Source organism: Parasteatoda tepidariorum, chromosome 2 (genome assembly GCF_982258835.1).
Source record: "Parasteatoda tepidariorum strain Cologne lab strain chromosome 2, Ptep-v5.0, whole genome shotgun sequence".
In the NCBI taxonomy this organism is placed as follows: domain Eukaryota; kingdom Metazoa; phylum Arthropoda; class Arachnida; order Araneae; family Theridiidae; genus Parasteatoda; species Parasteatoda tepidariorum.
This window is the reverse complement of record NC_141756.1, coordinates 122,768,135-122,790,619: the sequence shown is the minus strand read 5'-3', so window position 1 is coordinate 122,790,619 and position 22,485 is coordinate 122,768,135. Positions and strand designations below refer to the sequence as shown.

Below are 22,485 nucleotides of genomic sequence, written 5' to 3'. Positions count from 1 at the left end.
ATTTTTTTTATGTATGTTAAACTGTTCCTTATTTAAGTTTTTCTAGCAATTAAAACTAGTATTAGTTATCCTGATATAGTGTACAAATTTGCGCAGTAATTGTGTGTTTCCTCTTAGTATATTGTGTAAAATATATACAGGGAAAACGCAGGGAGCTTTTTTTTCTTTCCCAGATTTGAGTAGCAACCCTGTAATAAATCTATAAAATAACTTTTTTGCTCTATGAATTATTCTTAATTATTTCTCTTAAATTAAATTTAGTAATTTTAAACTATATTTGTGAAAAAAATGTCATTCTTTTTCTCGTGTCTTTAAGTAGATATCTCATTTTATCAATTTTTGGCATTTAGCTGAACAAGTCAAAAAGGGGCGAGTAGTAACAGCTCAACAAATAAAGACTTGGCCATATACTCAACTGATGTTATTTCTTGACAAGATTGGAAGTTAAAAAAAATGAGTATGTTCATTTTAATTGTGTCATAAATTAGTTGTAGTATTTTAGTATGCAATTTTTTAATATAGTCTTGAACAAAATCCCTGTATTAAATTACACTTGTTTCAGATTGGATAAATTAGAATAGTTATGAGTGTAAATTAAATAATTCGGTTTCAAAGCTCAAAAGATTTTGAAATTTTTTTTGAGGTTTTACAGTTGTGTACTGTTAATTATATTTAATAACTGTTAGGCAATTATCTTTGGTGTTCATTTAGTTTTGACTTCTAATTGATCTTGCTTTTTTGAATAGCAAATGGGGAAAAAATGTTCACAGGTTCAAAAACTTTTTCAATTTATGATCAATAGAGAAACAGGTTTAAGTTCATGGTATCTGCACACCAGGAAAGTCTTGAATCTTGGTATTGAACAAAATTTGTCATGAAATGTCTTGATTTTAACTATTTATTTTTAAAAAATCATGGATTCAGGGTGCCCAAAAGTCTCTTTTTTAAAATAGAATTTACCCCCTCACACACACACAATTTCATGATGTACCGAATATCTGAATTTGTAACAAAATCCCCACTCACAGTCATATTTTATTAAAATATAAAATGTTTTTATTGTGTTCTTTAAAAATTATGGTGTTCTTTAAAAAAATGAAAGATAAAACATTTCTAGAGCGAATTATCTTTTAAACTTCTGTGATTTCAGAATTTTTTTTATTATTTTTATTTTATTTTGTCAATTTAAAATTCTAGCTGAAGCAAGCCAGTCATTGGCCATTTTTTTTTATTCCGAAAAGAGAACAGAAATATCAGGAGTATTTCTTTAATCTCCGATACACAAGAAAAGCATCTTTAAAATATATTTCTGCTGTAAAAAAGAGGAAAAACAAATTGCTTTTGTATTTTTTTCAGCTATTTTATTGCTTCAACTTTTTCTTTACTCTGTTTTTTAAATTTAAAATAAATATGAAGATGCAGAGTATGAATTTTCGTTATACCTATCATTTCAATTAATGTTATAATGCTTTTTTAAATTTATTGTTGTGCTTTTGTCGGAGAAAATAGTAACTTCGTTAAGTCATGGAATATTCTTGGAATTAGTCATGAATTGAAAATTTAAAATGTAGTTGATACCCTGTAAGTTGCAGCTTGTTAAACAAAATGATTCATGAAACGAAGAATTTTTCTGTTTGGAAAGTGATGTCCAATATTTCTGTGATGGACAATCAAATATCTAAGTATGCCAGGCCCACCGTAGCCCTTTGAATAAATGTACGTGTTAAAATTCCTGTTTGTGTGTAAATAAGAGCAATAATTTACACTTATTATGATTTTTATCTTATTCATTAATTTATCCTTACTATATTCTCCATAAAACATTTCTTAGTTAAAACTTTATTGATCTTTCTTTTTTTTTTCTTTCATGATAATATCTCAAAATGGGCTAATACAAAATGCTATTTAATAAAGTGATGCAGACGTGCCAACCCTCCGGCTTTTGGCCGGAGACTCCGGGTTTTTGCAAGTTATTTCCTCCTCCGGGATTTTCTCGAAAATCTCCGGTTTTATCACGCTGAACGAAATTTTCTTCCATATCCGTCTCAATTGCGTCACCACTCTGGCCACGCCCAGCTCTGACGCAATTCAGAGCTGGGCGTGGCCTGAGTGGTGACGTTCATCGGCCAATCAAGAGCGCTATTTCACCTTTCCTTTCTGCGTCTGCTATTAGTAGAATAAGTGCTGAGTCAGGCTGCTCTTTGTGAAAACTGCTTTGCGATTGGCTGCTTTTGGAAGCAAGAGAGTTCGCTGTATACACTGAGAAATTATTTTCGGATCTCTTTCGTTGTACTGTGAAGTGAAGAGAAGTCAATATCAGCAACTTGGAATCGGAGTTTGTTTTTATGCACGAGCGTTGATTTTTATGACTTCTTAAGTCAGTTTTCTGCGTGGATATATATTATGGCGGCGAAAAAAGTTAATAAGAAGTATTTAACTTCTTTTAACCAATCGTATTCGGAAGAATTTCCAGGAATCATTCCTTCTAAAAAAGGATCAAATTATGCCTTCTGCACGTTTTGTTCAGTGGATTTTTCAATAATGCATAAAGGCAAAGGCGACATATCCGCTCATGTTTCGAGACAGAAACATGTCGATAATCAGAGGATACGCACAGAGAATAAAAAAATTGATTTTTCTGTGAAAAAAAATGATAATTCTGCAATCCGCGCAGAGGCGCTCTTCACATCATTTATTGTGGAACATAATATTCCCATCAATGTTGCCGACCATGTTGGTCCCCTAATGCGGAATATGTTCCCAGACAGCAAGATTGCCAAGGAGTATAGCTGTGCGAGAACAAAAACAACAGCGATTGTTGGAGAAATGGCAAGATCCAACAAATTGGAAATTACTAATCTGCTAAAAAGCAACGTGTTTTCCATTTCTACTGATGGAAGCAACAAGGGTGACAGCAAATTGTTTCCAATTGTTGCTACTTTCTATGATGAGAAGAAAACACTGATTGACTCATGTTTGATATCTGTGCCTGCTTTGGAGGGAGATGCCACTGGTGTAAATATATCTAAACTCATTTTAGATACTTTGACTTCTAATGAAATACCTTTAGCAAATTGCTTAGCTTTAGGTGTGGATAATGCTCCTGTGATGACAGGGGAAAAAAATGGAGTGGCAGGAATGCTTACTAAAGACATTCCAGACTTATTTGTGCAAGGATGCTTATGCCATCTTTTAAATTTGGCAGCTGAAAAAGGGGCAAAGTGCTTGCCAATAAATATCGAAGAATATATTGTGGATATATTTTTTTATTTGGAAAAAAGTGTTAAGCGCCAAGAAATTCCAAGAATTACATAGTACGGAGGTACGTAAAATATTGAAACATGTAGGTACTCGATGGTTATCTGTTGGACGTTGTCTGTCCAGAGTTTTACAGCAATGGGAGCCGCTAACTTCTTTTTTTAAAGAAGAAGTGAAGAGCACTCCAAGTGTTGCCCTTCCCAATTATGTCATTCCAAAGAAGAAGAGTAACCTCTCTCACAATGAAGCAAGAAAGATAATAAAAAAAAGAGAAGATGACAACGTTATGCCTCCTCCATCAAACAAACCAAAGGTAGAGGACTTTTCAGCAAAGAATGAAATTCTTTCCAGAGAAGAAAGAATCTTCATGTTTTTGTCTTCAGACCTAAATAAAGCCTTTGTACACTTCTTGCTATTTATAGTTCCTCTATTTGAAAACCTAAATTTGCAATTGCAGAGTAACATTCCCAAAATTCATGTCATGGGGCAGTTAATGAATAACCTTTTCAAGGATATTTTATCTAAATTTATGCTACCCAATATAGTAAAAAGTCAATCCAAAAGCTCTTTATTGGATGTCAACTTTTATCTTCGAGAGAACCAGAAAGATGATTGTGACCTAGTAATTGGACATTCCACTTTATCTATTGTTGAGACTTTGAAAGGAAAAGACAAAGATTCTTTTTATTGCGATGTTAGGAAATATTTTGTAAAGGTTTGTGACTACATGCGACAAAAATTTCCTTATAATGATGAGGTCGTTATTAATGCAGAAGTTGCAAATCTAGACAATGTGGAAACTACATCTTTTTCCAGCATTAGATTTTTTATTAATAGATTTCCTCAGTTGTTGCAAATCTTAGGGGGTGATAAAGATTCAGTGTTGGACAGTTTGCAGTCCCAATTTAGCTCTTTGCAACTAGAATCTATTGATTGTGTTCAGTCTGAAGAGCGGATGGATTCTAAATGGGCAAAATTATCTGTTGTATTTGAAAATAAATATGCTATGTTGTCTAAATTTATGCTATCAATTTTGGCAATTCCCCATAGCAATGCTGAGTGTGAGCGCATTTTCAGTTTAGTAACCAAAGCTCACACACAGTTTAGATCTTCAATGTCAGTAAAAAACTTGGAAAACTTAATCACTGTTAAATCTAGAATTTCTAAACCCTGTTATAAGCAGAAGTTTGATGATGAATTTTTAAAAAGAGCTAAAACAGCCACTGTCAATCATAATAATAATTAAAATTTTATTTATTAGTTTTTATTTTATAATTCCTTAAAAATTTTGATCTTTAATCTAAAATATTTTTAATTAAAAATGAAGTTTCTAATTTTTCATTTAAAGAAAGGTATTGATTTAGTTTCCTAAACTTTTATTTATTATATTTTTTAAAAATAACAGATGGTTTAGCCCATTTATTTATTTATTTATAATAAATGATCACTAGCTTGAATCAATTTATGGTTAACTAAGTGAATTTTCTTGTTGTTGTTACTATTTAACATTATAGATATTAATATTGACAGTTGTTTAATTTTGGTATATAATTTTAACAATATGAATGACTATTTGAATTATTAATTATGTACTAAATAAAGTCTCTCTTAAGACAAAAGTGTTGTTTTTAAAATTTTTGTGTCTTATTTTGCATGTTTAACTCTTGCGTGATCATTTTTCTTGTTTAATTTTGATATATAATTTTAACAATATGAATGACTATTTGAATTATTAATTATGTACTAAATAAAGTCTCTCTTAAGACAAAAGTGTTGTTTTTAAAATTTTTGTGTCTTATTTTGCATGTTTAACTCTTGCGTGATCATTTTTCTCTTCCTTACAAAAGCCTCCTCTTTTTTCATTTTCCCAGGTTGGCACGTCTGAGTGATGAAATTAAAACGAAATAGAAATTTGGCAAACTTATATGAAAGTGACTTAAAGAATTGTGATAATATCAATCTAAAGCTCAAAATATATTTTTATAAATCAGAAAATTAAAACTGATACACCATTAGTACAGAAAAAGTAAAAAGTTTTAAAATATCTTTTTGTAATTTTTTATAAAAATATAAACTTTAGATAATTTTTTATTTCTGTGCTTTTTTGTATTTCCAACAAAGTTTATTTCAATAGTTGTATTGAAGTTTGTATGATGTGGAAGAAATATATATTCTGATTTTTTTCTTTATAAATTAATGTTTTCTTCATTGGGATTTTTTTTACTTTTTTTTACAAGAAATAAAAAATTACATAACTCCGATGCATAGATGAGTTTCTGTTAACTGTAAAAACAGTTACATTTTAGAACTGTAATTGATTTGAAAGAGTGAAACGTTTTGAATAAGATTCAGTTTGTGTTTTTTCCAATCATATATATTTTTAAATGTAAATAATTAGTAAGATCTACCAAAAAAGTCAAACATGGATGAAATGAGTCCAGTTTTATTTTGATAAAAGTATCTATTGTTTATTACCACTGTCTCCCTTTATACTTTTTCCTTTGAGTTTGTATAGCATTTTAAATTTTTACTTTTTGTTATTCTTATTTCAGTTCTTATACAAACTTTCTCAAACAAAATATTGAGTCTACACTTAAAAACAAAGCATGCCAATAATTATTGCATTAATGCTCCTGAAGATTTTGCTCAATATGAGTGTAGGTTCTTTACATGATCTTCTCATGACATAGTGCAAAAAGTTACACTGGTTGTTATAAATTAAGGAAAAATGATCACAAATTATATCTCAAAAAGTTAACTACAAAATGTAGTACATGTAGAAAAGTTCAATAAAATTGACACGCTGGAGTGCACATATTAATGTATAAAATAACATGAAGTGATAATCCCTGTGTCAGAATCATAGACACGCCGTCTGAGTTCTTGCAAAAAGATCTTTCTTTTGAAAAGTAAAAAAAATATATATTTAATTTTCTTTTCAGAAATTTACGCATAATATTTGAATCATGCATATAGATAACTAATTTTTGACATACTCAATTTACGCCGATAGTATCGTAAATCAATATAAGGTTTTAATAGTATTTTCAGCAGTTATTGATATTGATTTTCACTTGGATATTAAATATCCCCATATATTTGAAACAATATGGAACATTCGTATCGTGCATTTGTTTGAGTATTTACTTCTTAAGGTGATAATTCTATCCCACTTTTTGCAGTTACAGTAATTTCCGGTAAATAGGCCGCACCCGCAAAAAACATCGCTAAAAATTTCTATTTTCATCTTATAGGCCGTACCGTCGTAAAGGCCGCACTTTCGTTTTTTCGATCAATCATCGATTTTTATCAAATAACACATGCGTGAAAATAAACAGAAAAAGTATTAATTTTTAAAACGTAAACTCTATACTTAGAAAACAGATATTGATATATCATTTTTTTTATGTATACTCATTATATTAACGTCATCATTTTTATGTATACTTATCATAAAAAGAAAGAATTGAAAATGATACTTACTTACAGAAGAAACAAGTATAACCAATTAAAATCATAAGTTGAGGATGTATATACGATAAAAAATGAACTAAATACAAAATAAATCAGCATTTATTTATTTATACTTTTCAAATATTTTTGAGCATATATTTATTCAAAACCATCGAAATCTGATTCTTCACTATCAGAACAAAACAAACGTTGTAGTTCATGATCCAGTTAATTTTCTACATCATCTTCTTCATCCGACATTAAGGAAGGAACATTTTTTACGCAAAAATCCAGTCTTGCATCCTTAAAACCGGATGTTATAGTGGTTTCCTTAACCCTCTCCCAGGCGTTAGACACCCACCAGGCAACTTCTTCATAAGAGGCACGGCACATCTTTCCACTTTTAGTGTAAGTATGCAATCCATTGCTCATCCATTTTCCCCACTGACTAGGTATTTCTACCTTAAATGAATGATTAACTCCTAAATCGTAATTTTGGAGTAATCGTAGTTGTAATTTTTTCGTTAAGCCAGCGGGAATTATGGTGAGCGATGCGTTTACTTTTCTACATTTGCTTTTCACAGATTCGAGAAGGTGGGAAGTCATTGAATCCACTAGAAGCAAACCTTTGCTTTGAAAAAAAGCACCAGGTCGTCTTCTCCACACCAGATCCAGCCAATCTACCATAATTTCTTCACACATCCAACCTTTTTCATTTGTTTTCACAATTATGTTGGGGGGAAAATTACCTTTTGGTATTGTTTTGCGCTTAAAAATAATCATTGGACTTAGTTTTTTCCCATCAGCTGTGCAAGCTAATACGCAAGTAAACGATGTTTTTTCATTCCCAGTAGAAACTATTGGAACACTCTTTGTCCCTGTTTTATCAACAGTTCTACTAGCAGGGCAATCAAATGTCAATGGTGTTTCATCCAAGTTTATAATTTGAGAGGGAGAAAATTTTTCCACATCAATGAGGTGCTTCACAAATTTCAAGAAGTCATTTTTTTTCTCCCAATTTTCTGGAAGTTTTTGTCCAGCAGTGGTCCTTGTTCTGACTGATATCTTTTTTCTCTTCATGAAACGATAGCTTGGGCCACCTTTAAAACCCTGAAAGTCCAGCTGGTTCGCAATTAATTTTGCTTGCAAACGAATTTTGATTGTAGACACAGGAAATCCCTTCTCTCTCTGCTCTTCAATCCATTTCGCTAAATCATTTTCCAATTGAGGAAATTTTACAACTCCAGATCTTCTTGCTCGATTTTGCTGGGGTAACTTCGCAATTATATCTTTATTCGCTAGCCATCTGCGAACACATTTTTCATCCTCTTCAAAATCTCGCGCAGCAGCTCTGTTCCCGATTTGTTCCGCTCTAGCAACAACTTTTAATTTAAAAGCTGAAGTGTAGCTTTTACGGTGTTTTGAAGACATTTAGTACTAAAGTGTGAGACAAGTGCTATACTGAAACTATAGTAAAATATGTAATTAACTTCTGAAAAGAACGAATGATAGGTAACTTCAACAAGAAATGCAAGTTCCTAAATGTCAGTTTTACGCACACAATTTTCTCATGCTTTGAAAACAAGGGGAAGAAAAGAAGACATAGCTGTAAGATAGAAAGCTACACCTTCCCAATCCTTCCTCACAAAGAAAAAGAAGGAAATGTATGAATGGAATTCTGTAGAACTAGTAGGGGAGACGAACTAAAGAATGTGATGAAAGCAGTGCAATATGTATATGAATAGCAGTGAATAACGGTCAAATGTATGAATGCATTTGAAATGTAGACCCTTCAGTGACCTTCAGAAAAAGAAAATGAATTGCTAAAGAGAAAGTTAAAGATCACGGCAATCGTAGGAGGGGCGAAACTTGCAGAAGGATTCTAGGATGTCCAAAATATTTATGACATTGACAGCCCAAGATAAATTTAGTGTGCGTGAAAATTAAAATGAATCACTTCCCTCTCCTCTTCTAATGGTGAAATGTTTCAAACTCGGAAAGATGAGATAAAATGTTTCTTTCTTTCTCCCCACAACCCCCCCCCCCGCCTGCTATCACTTGCACAATGACCTTCGAGAGGGAGGGTCGGGAATGTCAGCAGAGCATACGGAAAATTAAACAAATTGTTTTTGGTTTATTTCTTTGTTTTTCGTTTTGTTTCTGAAATTTTATTTATTACGAAACAGTTCTAGCCGCATAAAAAAGGCGAGATGATGAATTCTGAAAAGAACACGTTTCCTTATAATTAAAAAAATCATTGTCCTAAAGAAAGTCCAATTTTAAAAATAAAGTTTCGTACTGCTTATCATTCAAAAATTTAAATCTTTTCTAATCAAAACACTTAAAAATAGAGAAAAAAATCATTTTAAAACTATTTCATAAGAGAACTCGTTCAAAAAAGAAAGAAACTACGATTACACAGTACGGTTACTACGATTAATTCACAAAGGAAACATATTTCTAATAAGACAAAATCTTGCGTCTCTAAATCTTAAGCTTCAATTATTTTATTTTTCATTATTTTATAATAAGTATTATAGATATTTTATAATAAGTTTACAAATAATGAAAAATAACAAAATATTGAAAAAATTTATTTTCGATTTTTAGACGATATAGGAAATGCTGAAGAATGATGATTTTTTTTTTAATTGAAATTGATTAAAAGAAAATCCAATGTAAAATATAATAGAAAAAAATACTTACTTTCAAGAAAAAATATAATAAATTATGAATTTTAATGACACAATACATTGAAGGCTCATTACATAGTAATTTCGGATCCGATAACCTTATAAAGCAATAAATTGTTCTCCTGGTCAAATGACTGGCTGTGGTAGAAACAGGTATATGACAAGTATTATTCGAAACAAACAAAATACAAAAAGAAAAATATAATATTAATTGTATATAATTGTTAGAAAAAGTCATGAAGTCAAATGTTAAAAAATGATAAGATGATAAGCACATTTTCGATGCAAAAATTCTTAAATAGTCATTTGACCGGTAATGGTATGTTTAGTGTTAAATTTAAAGTTCTACGAATTATTCATGATTTATAAATAATAATGTTGGAGAGATGTGTAAAATAAAAAGTGTTAATGATAAAAAAGAATTTAGTGTATTTTGGAAACTTTTGCATGTAGAGAAAGAATCAAATTAGTAATTTTTTTTTACTGACAGGGATATTTTTTATCATAAAATCAAACAAAATTATGTAAACAATTCAAGGGTAGATGGTCATTCGTGATCATACTAGTTTTATTTATTTTATTTCAAATTTATAATTGCAATAACTTTTTTTATAATGATTTCTTATAAAGCATCAGTAATTGTAAATCTGTGTCTGTTTAACATTTGGCTTTGTGTATTTGGTAACAGAAAATTTGTTTTCAGATAAATCTGTTACAGTGAATTCTGTAATATGAAATTGTATCTTCAACAAGATTAAATGCACTTTAATTAAATAATATTTATGGTAACATGGCCCTAATATTTTGAATAGAAGTACAAACTGAATAAAATTTTCAGTACAAATGCAGCAAAGTAATTAAAATTTATAATTTTTAAACTAGATGAGAGAAAAGTTAATGACAATACTGTTTCAATCAAGAAAATGCTTAATTTTAATCTAAATACTTTGAAATTATCTGAAACCATTTGTTTTTACCTTGTTTTGGCGATTTTGTAAATGAACAAATTTCAATTATATTTCCAGTCTTAATAATTATTAGGTAATCATTTGTAATAAATCTTTTTTTAAATAATTAATATAAAAATTTTGTAACAAATATAAGTGCCTAGTTCCATTATCCTTAGAGCTTAAAAAATTTTACGTCAACTTATTATGCTGTATGAATTTAAATTAACAACTACTTTCTAAATTTACCGTAAAAAAAAAAAAGAATTTTTTTAACAAACTTTTATTTAAGTTCTATATCAAGTTCACTTACTTAATACTTGGATTCTTAAATTTGTTTAAGTGAACTACAAAAATCATAATGTGTTTTAACCACCAATATTATGGTATAAGTGTTTTTCTTTTAATTTAGACTGTTTCAATTGTGTCCAATTTAAGATGCTTAATGTTAACGCTTACCTGTATAGTAAATCTGAAGAGAAAAAAACATAAAATAAAGTATGCTTATCTTTTTCATGGGTGGAGCATAAAACAAAATATTATTGATGCCAGTGATTATTTTTTAATGGTGTTATTATTAGTTGCTACATGTTTTGTGTTAATTGGCACTGTTATAAAGGGTACCCAAATTACTCTTATAGAGATCTGATGTAGCTAATGTTTTAATATACTTCTTGAATTATGTGAAAAAGCATAAAAGATCAAAAATGCTTTCAAAAAGAATTTTTCCAGTAAATATTGAGTGTTAAATGTTCTTTTTTTAGAAATATTTTTTTATTTTCTTTTCTTTCTTTTTTTAATTCATACTTTATATACTGCTGCAGTAATAGGTTGCAAATTAATTATTTAATTAGCAATTTTTTTTATAATTAACCTTTTAAAATATTGACTTTTCTCTTACTTAAAAATAATTTATTAAATGACTTGAAAATAATACAATTGTTTAAACTAGATTATAGTTATGGATTTCTTAAAGTTTTGTTTTAAATTCATACTTGATATTGCTTTATTGAAAAAAAAGTTTCTTCCTCTTATCTGAGAGAAAACCTATTTCTTCCACTGCGGTTAAAACTTTTCATTCCTGGTTTCAAGTTCCCTTTTAATTTTCTTTTCTGTGAATGTTTTTCATGTTGTGCCTTATTAAATTATCTCAATCATAAACTGAGAATCTAACTGTTGCAATTTTAATGTTATTACTTACTGATATTCCTGAAGACTGTTGTTTCTCTCAAAATAATACAGTTTCTAAAAATAGTACTAGATTATAGGGTTCAGAAAAGAACCAGCCCACAAAGATTTTTTCTTCTTTCCCCATGAAACAACTTAATTTTGCCCAGAAATAAGTATTTTTCTATTATATTCTACATGTTACTTTTACATACTAAATATAAAAGTTATGTAAAGTAAAAACTGAAAAAATATTGCTTGCCTATTACCAGAGGGATTAATAAAAAAAATTATTATGAAAATAACTATTTCAGTTATATTTCTGCATTTTAAATGTATAATGCATTGCGTAATGAAGTTACAGAAATGGTTCTTTGTAAAATGTTAAGCATAATGTTCTGGAATTATTTTTAAATTTAAAAAAAAAAAAAAAAACGCATAGTTTGCTTTAAAAGTAATGAATGGAATTTTTAACAGTATTGTATACATATTTTTCAATGTATTCGTTCTCTGTATGTCTTAGAATTTACAAAAAAATTATTAACTTGTTTGTTGTTTATACTTTTTTCTTTAGAGAGGTCGGAAAAGAGAGAATAAATTTTAAACATTTGTTTTATCTGTTATTTAACATTTGTTGTTCATTTCAAGTACAATGCTTCTTAAATTTAGCTAATAATTATGCAGTCCATAGCGTATGAAAGCGCCAATCATTTTGCATGTTTGGTGAAATACTTGCCAGTTTGCCTATCCCTCTACTGGCTGAGTTCGGTGAGATTCTTGTACTCTCATGTGCTTCATTTTGAAGATATTCTCAATTTCAGGCTTCATTTTCCACCCTCTGATATCAAACTGAAAAATCTCCTGATCCTTTTATAATGGCTAATATAATCAAGAAAAAAGTTCTTGGTCAGAAACTAGTTATTTTATTATGATCATGTAAAGTCTTTGAAAATTAATTTGCATTTTGTTAATATATATATTGCTTAAAAATATTGTTTCTATTGCTTAAGAATACTTAAAAGGTGCTTATTTCTTGTTAAAGCATTTGGCTGTGCACCCTGATTTATATAAAGTATGGGTTCACAACCTGCCTCCTGTCGGAGCTTTTAAATACAATGATTTTTGTTTTTTGAAGAAAAAAAATCCCCATAAGTTAGAATTGCTCATTTGAGTTATCACTTTTTGATGCCATTAATTCTATGTTGTTTCTTGATTGCTTTTTTTCGCAGTTATTGCTACAAAATTCCGCATGCTTTTAGTTATAAATTTTTCTATGTGTAAATGCAGAGCGGCGATGGCTCAGGGGATAAAGCGTTCGCCTTCCAATGAGGTGAAACGAGGTTCGATCCCGCCGATGATTGGTCGATACGAATTCCGGTCCTGGCTTGCACCGACCACTGTGCTGAGATGAAATATTCTCAGTGGTAGACGGATCATGGGTTAGAGTCTCCTTGCAGTCAGCCTAACCATGGGACGTTCTCGTAGTTTTCCTCTCCATGTAATGCAAATGTGGGTTTGCTCCATCAAAAAGTCCTCCACGAAGGCAAATTTCTCCCGAACCCTTGTCTTCTAAAATGGGTTCAAAATTACAAGGCTACGGCTATAAGAGAATTGTAACAAAATTTTGTTTAATATGATGTTTAATATTTTGTTCAATCATTTACATGTGGTGTTATGAAAAATAATTTTAAATGAGATTTATGAAACAGAGATCATACATCAAAACATAAACTTAGCTACCACAAGGTGTGTAGCGTTTTTTAAAAAGTGCTTGCATGATTTTCACAATTTTCTCTGCAGCATTTATCAGAAACTAGTTATTTCATCATCATTATGTAAAGTTTCTGAAAATGTTTCCAAATTTATTGACTTCATGTTTATAAATTAAGAACTTTAAATGATAGAAAAAAATTTTTTTTATTACTGCTCAGATCCTAATTTTGTTTTTGGAAAGTGATCAAAAATATTTGATTGCTTAAAAAGTACTTAAAAGGTGCTTATTTTTCGTTGAAAAATCTGGCTACGCACCCTGTAACAAAAAATTTTGATCCTCGAATATTTTATGATTTCTTACTGTAAACAGTTGTATCTCCTTAGCGCCAAATTTAATAATTGCTTGAAAACGATAAATATTGGTTGCACAGTATTTTTATAATTAGCATTTATCTTGGCTAACTAAATTATTTTGATTTGTTTTCATATATTCGGTAGGATAAATATTATAGGGTAGTTTTCAAACAGTGGACAGGGTTTTAAAAGAAGACTAAAATGCGACTATTTGCAACTATTTTCGGTTTGAGACAACTATGACAACTTTTTGCCTGAAAAGGCTAAAAAAGCAACTATTTTTCTGGAACAGGAGACTATTTAGAAACTTTTCTGTACGGCTAGCGATGTTTTTTAACAAAACTTAGTTTGACAACCTGCGGCCCTCAGGCTTCTAAACACAATGAATTTTTGTTCCTCCCCCCCCCCCAAAAAAAGCAAAATATTTTAAAAATTTGAATTGCAAATTTGAGTCGTCACTGTTTAATGCACTCAATTTGCTCAAATTCCATTGTAAGTCTGTTTTGTTTCTCGATCGCCTTTTCAACGGTTATTGCTACAAAATTCTGCATGATTTTTAAAAAAATATATTTTTAATACGATATTATGATCAGCGAATTTGAGTAACCACTTTTCATAACGTATATGTACATATATATATATATAAATCCCATTCAGCATGAAAGGGCAAATAAACGTCAAAAATCCGTTCGTCCGTTATAAGGTTTTGGGCTAACGTTAATTTCATGTGATTTTCAACATTTCTTCAGTCGTTAAAACGTATACGTTAAAATGACGTTATTTTAACGGTATCAATTTTCCCTTTAAATATTTCGTTAGAAATACGTACTTAAAATACGTTATTTTAACGTGTACATTTTATCCATTTTTTGACCGTTTTAAAATCGTTTTATTAAGGAAAAAGTGACGCTTTGTTGCAGAGTTATATTTACGTTATCCTTTTGGGATTATAAACGTAAATTTAAGGGTAAAAATGTTTCTAAAAAAGGGTGTGAGTGCCCAAGAAGGATATTATTTAAAAAGGAGTTTTTAAAAAATAATTTTAATAATTACTAAGAAATTTGTCTACTTTTAAATTCCATGTTCTTACTGCAATGAAAGAAACATTTATTTTAAAATAATGATTTAAATTTTTTTTATTTTTACAAAAACTTCATAAATAGCAAAAATAAAATTTAAGTATTTTGAAAAATGTATCAATCTTGTTTCTTTAATGTAGTATATATCTTCATTACTGAAAGAAAAAAAAAGCATACGTATCAAAAGACAGATAAAAAGGAATTCTCACAATTAGTTTCCGTAATAAAATTTAGTGTAGGAAGTTTTAAAATAATTGTTCTTATTAAAAAACGTTTCTACACAGAAAAAAATTGATTACATTTTGTTTTGAATCTTGAATTTTATAATCTAGAAATTGTTTCATAATAAAATCGAATATGAAAATCATATATAATAAAAAATACGTACTAAAAATATGTTTTTTAACGTGCACTTTTTACCCATTTTTCGACTGTTTTTTAAAGTTGTTATTTTAACGAAAAATTGACGTTTTGTTGCATAGTTATATTTACGTAAATTTTTTGGGATTATAAACGTAAATTTAATATTAAAAATGTTTCAAACAAAAAGGGTGAACCTGTGAGAGCCCAAGAAAGATATTCTTTTACTTCTCTCTTGAATTCGAATAAACTGTACATTGCAGATTTTCATTACAATTCATATTTAATTTTTAAATACTTATAATTATTTTTGTTTCATTAAACTGGTTATAAATATTTGCTTGTTGATAATATTGAGTCAGCTCATCATCAGTAATTGACAAGGGAAATATGAGTTTTAATTCTTATATAACTAAACTATGATGAAAATTAAGAAATTTTCCAAAATACTGAATAAAGTAAAAATTTGCTACAACTTGACATGCAACGAACATAACGTAGAAACACATTACTTAAATTTAAATTATCTCAGTCTAGAACAAGAGTCGTGGTGTAGTGATTACAGCATTCGCCTCAAGGGTACGGCGTCCTAGGTTTGATCCTACTCTAGAGTGGGATGCTAATATGCGAATACTTATAATTATTATTATTCAAAGATCATAAATTAAAAAATGTATTTTTTTGTTATTATGTAAAAATTGATTCACTATTTTTTTATATTGCAATTATCGCTCACCGTACTAGTTTATAAAAAATAATTTTAATAATATTATTATTATTTTCTACTTCAATCAACATGAAATAGAAACGATTATTTTTGGTTAACTTTGTTAACATTCATTTATTAATTTCTTACTTTGCAATTATCGCTTACCCTATATAAGTTTTTTCGAAATAATTACTAAGAAATGTGTCTACTTTTAAATTCCATGTTCTTACTGCATGAAAGAGACATTTACTTTATTTTAAAATACTGATTTAATTTATTTTCCTTCCAAGAACTTCATAAATTATAAAAATAGAGTAAAAGTATTTTGAAAAATTTATCAATCTTGATTCTTTAATGTATATAATATTCATTAATGAAAAAAAATATATATGTATCAAAAGACGGGTAAAAAGATAATCCTCATAATTAGTTTTCGTAATAATATTTAGTGTGGGAAGTTTTAAAATATTTGTTGTTATTAAAAAACGTTTTTACACACAACAACGTTTTTACAAATTTATTAAATTTGGCTTTGAATCTTTAATTTTGTAATCTTGAAATTGTTTAATTATAAAATCTTAATTGCAATAAGTAAATTATTTATAAAAATCATATATAGTAAAAAATAATATAAATTTATAAAATATAAACAATAATATAAAATAGCATAAAATATCAATAATAATTGTAAGTTTTGTTGTAATGTCAGAAAAATAATTTTTTTTATAAAAGCAAGTAATGATAATTCTTTATTTCTTTGCAAAATATTATTTATGAGTGAGTTTTTGTGTATGTGAAATTGAAGCACTTTTAAAAATAGAGCGTTGGTTCGGTTTATTTTTCTGAACTGTCAGTTTTTGGCTTTCTTGCATTGAATAGCCTGTTTTTTTTTGTTTTTTTTTTCATATTGGACAATAATGTTACATAACAGGGAATTTTAGTAAAATTTACCTAGGGACACAATGCTTGGAAGATTTTAAATAGTTACTGAAGTTAAATAAATTGTTTTTAATTATTTAGATCATATAAATAAAAAAGAAAAGGATTTAAGTAAGGAAAAGAGAAAGTTCCTCAAAAATTGAAATTAAGATCTAAATTTTGCAATGCTAATACATAAACCCTAAAAAAACAAACTCACCTTTAAGAACAAAAAAAGAAAAGAGAAATTAAATATTTGTTTTTTCATATTTTGACATTAGTGCGACAAATTTTTTTCTATGTTTTTTGAGCAAGATTTTTTCATTTAAACTTAGTTCCCGGTTAATAGGGGTTTTAAGGGCCATTCTAGTCCTTGACGGGGGCAATGCTCGATCCTCGACACCACCGAGTACATGCGATATATGTGCTGTTAAAATCTGTGGAATCGAGAGGCCTGTGGTCGGTCGCATTGCTGTACCAAATTTACAGGGATCTGGAGAAAATTCCCTACCCCTTCAGAGATTTACAGGGTGGCCACCCACCTGGAAAACCTGGAATTATCAGGGAATTTTTTTATACTTTAAAAAACCTAGAAAAATCAGGGAAATATGGATAAAAACTTGGAAATTTTAAAGAAAAGCTGGAAATTTTTCAAAATGAGTCAAAATGTTTTTGTATTTTTAACTTTATTAAATTCTCTAAAAATTAGTTGGTTATAATTTAATAATAATAGATTTTATATTGCACTCTTTTTCTGAAAGCTTTTGAACTCCCATTCAAAGAAATCTGTAAATTATTTTTTCTCAGCAAACCAACCAATCACGACATTTCCCCCCATCACTAGCAGCAATGTTAGTCGACAAATTGTTACAATTCTTGCATTAATGCTAATTTTTTCTATTTCATTTTAACCTTTTATAGTATATTTTTAATTTGAAAAAAGTTTTTTTTTTAGAACTAACTGTATATTAATATCAAATTTTACGGTTTTGTTGGTAAACATTAGTTTTTTTATTCAAAAATTCGAATTGTATAGTTATCACAATATCGAAAGTTCGTAAATGTTGCTTCGTTCCAGAGATGATATTTCAAAACTATTCCTCTTTTTTTCTAAAAAAGCTGACAATGACTAAGGAATATATAGGAAACATATTAAATGATGTATAAACATAAAATATTTTTTTTTATTCATTTGTGTTTAGTACAAAGAAGGAAAACGAAACTTAGTGTCTTAGTTCTGCACTGTAAAAGAGTCTAGTTGTTAAAACAAAAACAATTAACTATACTAAACTAAAAAACTATGTGTTTAGATTGGAATTCTTTAAATATTTTAATTTCATTTAAGAAAAAAAAGTATAAAATTTAAAGAATTTTATCTTCTATAAATTAAGCTACAAAAAGTTAGACAATTTTACATTTGTGACGTTTATTTTTGGATACTGAATCTCTTAAAATTATAATGCTAATTCAAAAAAAAAAAAAAAAAAACATTATTTAAAAATTTCACTTGATATTGGTTTAAAGAAAATATGATCAATAAATTTTTTAAAATGCACTGTTAAGATAAAATACAGTTTACAGTACAGCTTTATATTGAAATGTAAATCCAGTGATTCAAGAAATTGTTGGTACACTTATGACTTTAAATGGAATAAGACTATTCGTTAATTTAAATGAATATTTCAGAATGGATATTTAATAGTAAAAAAATATATTCTATTCTTATCAAAACTGCATGGAATATTTTAAAAACAAAGCAAAAGTTTATTTGTAAGAAATCAATCATCAAAAAGTAACAATCACTTTATCGCACAAAAGTCATCGTACACTTTCAAAAAATCTCTGCCTATTAGTAAATATTCTAATTAGTAATATATTAGTTTCCTTTCACATCTAGAATAGCTTTTATAAGTTCGTAAATAAATGTAACTAGTTTTTTTTTTTTTTTTTTGTCTGAACAAATTCGAGCAGAACATTTTTTATAAAATTTTACAGAAACTTTTTCAACGCTCAATTGTAAATTTATGAATTTTTCCACAAATTTTATAATTTTAATCTCTGATATGAAGTCCTTCTTTTAAGCATTTTATCGCATATTACACATTTACAGCATTTTATCGCAAATTGCAATAGGACACAATATATTAATTTAACAATATTCATTACTGATTTACCTCTTATGATGACAAATAATCAACTATTGTTTTATTATGACCATGAGGCGTTTTTAAAAGATAAAAGAAAATCTTACGGTGAAGCAAAAATTAAAATATAACTTTAATTTTTAAAAATATATAATTTTGCTGTCTCAAATTTGATACTAAATTGCAAATAAATATATAAAAAATGAAATGAAAAATAATGAAGTGAAAAAATTAAAGCAACAGAAGATAATTTTAATTCAGAAATCTGAAAACATTTAATTTTTCTTACTATTTCATTATTGATGTCTTAAAAATAAACTTTTGCTTTGTTTTTAAAATATTCCATGCAGTTTTGCTTAAGATTAGATTATACATCTTATTGTCATGTATATACATCTTATATTAATTTTAATTAATGAATTTTTATTGTCTATTTCAATAACAGTTATAAGTGAACAAAGACTTTCGGGACCACTATAATTATAAAAATGTATTAATATATTATCACCTGAAACGGTTTTCCTTTTTGCTTAATGAAAATATGTTAAACAATACCTATCCAAGGTCTTATTGGTCATTCTTTTTTGCCATTTTCTAGTTACACTTTGAGCAAAAACTACTTAAAGTAACACATTAAAAAAATTGTATTCAATAAAAACAATATATTCTACAAGTTAAACATATTTTTTCTCCATGTCTTAATTTTCTAAAAGTTAATGTTGTACCAAAACATTAAAAAATAAATAAAAAAATCTTGCAAAATTGTCAAGATAAATTATTTTTTTCAAGATGCTGTGTTAAAAAAATAAGATTTTAAATAAAATATTTTGTAATATAGACACTTTTTTCGTACACATCCTGCACTTTATAAGAGAAAAGAAATACAGACCTGGAAGTTTAAGACAGTTACTTGGAAAACCTGGAAAATAAGGGAAATTTGAAATCTAATTTGAGTGACCACCCTGCTCATAAAAGTTGCCAAACCTGAAAAATGCAATATTTTAAATTTAGCAATATTTTATATCTGTTGCTGAAAAAAATATATAAAAATTTAAATTATAATATGTTTGATGATAGATAATTTTTAAAATGAGGAGTAGTTTGTAACATTTTATGATTTTCAACTTTTTCGTTTCACGATATATTTTATGTTTTCTAATGTTATGTTTGTAACATGTTATGTCCATATATTAAACCATTTTATTTTGCATTTGAAATTTGTTAATGAAAACTTTTAGCTCTATTTTGTTTTGTAAATAAGACGGCAAAATTATCGGTGTAGGTGTCTATGATTAACTAAAAATATCCTAAGTTTAGATTTAGAAAACGTATTAATTTGAAAGAGAATCACTGTAATTTGTGTAAACTAAACCACTTTCTTTAGATCTGAAATCTTTTTTTTTTTTTTATTAAAAATATTTCTTTAGTTTTTTTTTATATAAAATAATTGCAAATTTTTTTAAACTGTTTTAAATGTGCTGAGAAAATAATTAATAAAAATTAGTTTTTTAATTTCTCAGAATTTTTTTTTTTATGTGGACCTCTGATGCCCAAATCTTCTATGCTTAATGCTTGCATATATTATGTCAAATATATTTTTGTACAAATTTTATTAAATTATTTATAATTAATGGAGATAATTAAAATGCAAATTCTTTTACCAAAACTTATATTTTGGTTATTATAATGAAAAATATTTAAAGATTGTCATTTTATTTCAAAATTTAGAACTGGTGGCCATCAGTGGGGTTCTCCAAAAATTTCTTCTGGAACTGGTGGTGTGAACTGGAGTCCAAATACACCTGTGTCAAACTATGTTGGTGTGCCACAGAATGTACCACCTGTGGTAAGAACAATATTTTTATAAAAATTGATTTTAATATCTTTCAAGGTTGCTAAAAATTTTTATTTAAGAAAAAAAAAAAGAAACAAACTTGTAATTTTGCCCTCTATGTTACCTTACTTGTTAGGCATGAATTTATACTTACAAAAGCGTATATCAAGTTTAATTAAGTTTGCATAAGTGCAATTTCAAGAATGATAATTATAGCATGTTTCTTGTAAAAATGTAATATTACATTAACTTGCATATTGTATGACTTTAAAAAAAGTGTTTATAAAATTTTGTTCGATTTGTTAAGATGTTTGTGCACTTCAAATTTCAAAAACATTTTTCACTTTTGTCTTCAGAGAAAGCTATTTCTTTTATTTTCTAACAGTTGACCACTCTTCAGAACTCCTGAGGGCTGAAATTAGTCTTGAGAAAACGCAAGAGACCAGAATGCCATAGGACAATTAATATCTTTCCAATTTGATTTTTGAATTTATCAAGAAAAAAAATTATTTCTTCTTTAAAAAATTAAACAAACATACCTGCCAAGTCTTCTGTATTTTACGATCTCCTGTTAACCCATATGTTCTCAAATTTCTCCGTATTTGTTCAAGAAATTTAAGAAAAAAAATTTGGTGATAAAATATCCACTGATGGCAAAAATAATTATCTTATTACTCAACAGATGATACTATTGCTAGTACTGTAGTATGCTGAATGTTAATAGTTTAAGAAGAGGCTGGGATAGCCTGGTTGGTAGGGCACTGGGCCCATGTCCTAGAGTTTGTGGGTTCGATCCCAAACCGACCGAAGACTCCCCGTGTAGTGAATGGTGACTGATGCATGTTAAATCTGTCGAGTCGCAAAGTCCTACATGTTCCCATAACAAATCAATATCTCTGGGGGTACTGATCCAGGAGCTCCCTCGTCTTCTGGATTGGGATCAAAATTACAAGAATACAGAGTTGAACATTGGCAATCGTAAGCCCAGAATTGGGTCAGCTGTTCAAGTAAAATAGTTTAAGTAATTATGAATAATGGTTTTAAATAATCTTCTTTGGATTAAGATTTGTATGCATATTTTTTACTTCGCTAAATGTAAGTGTTATATTATTTCTGAATTTGAATTTTTACTTTTTGACTAACATAATTATGCATCATGTGTCAAAACTTTACTCATAGCCTAAAAAATGCTGCTAGTAAAATCTCCGTTATTTTATTTTTCCAATGTGGACAGATATGAACAAATATTTTTGGTTAAAAATTATTTAAAATAATATGTACTTTATTATTACTTTATAATGAAAATATTATTTGTCGTAAATTGCAAAATAATCAAATAATGATGTGACACCGCAATGAAAGAATTGGACGGATAATACTTCCAACGTCTTCCGTGTTGGATCTGCTTCAGTTTGTTCGCGCGCCCCCCCCCCATTTTTTTAAATTTTGAAAGAATTAAAATGGAATGCTCAAATTGGAGATTTTTTAAAAAAGAAAATTTGTAGAGTTAGGAATAAAAGTTTATGATATATAGAGATATGAATGGCTCCAAGAAAAAATTATTGTTTTTCAGCAAATGGTGTTTATTTTAGGCTTTATTTTTTAAAGGTTTTTATTTTTCATGTTGTGTAGCGTTTTTAAAATGTCCTTAAAGGTACTTATTTTCGATTTTCATTTTTTTTAAAACCCTTACAGGTGCTTTTTTCTTCGAGTATTCTTAAAAAGTGCTTTTGAAAAAGAGATTTTTTTCTTTACCATGTCGATTTTCGGCACGTATTTTGCTAAAGCGTGGTTTTCACCTTGTTCTATTCAACGTTTTCGCATTTCATTCAACCACAATCCATTTCGGCCTATCG

General features: G+C 28.2%; 1 protein-coding gene across 2 annotated transcripts in view; it reads left to right on the top strand.

Moving 5' to 3' along the window:
- The window catches only part of LOC110283431 (uncharacterized), a 43,605-nt gene that overhangs the window by 11,875 nt on the left and 9,245 nt on the right, over positions 1–22,485 (top strand). The window contains exons 4-5 of one of the 2 annotated variants that reach the window (XM_087158256.1): positions 351–457; positions 20,524–20,641. The gene's annotated coding sequence lies outside the window, so the exon portion shown is untranslated. The remainder of the gene's footprint in view (positions 1–350; positions 458–20,523; positions 20,642–22,485) is intronic. The other variant, XM_087158257.1, reaches the window with a different exon arrangement.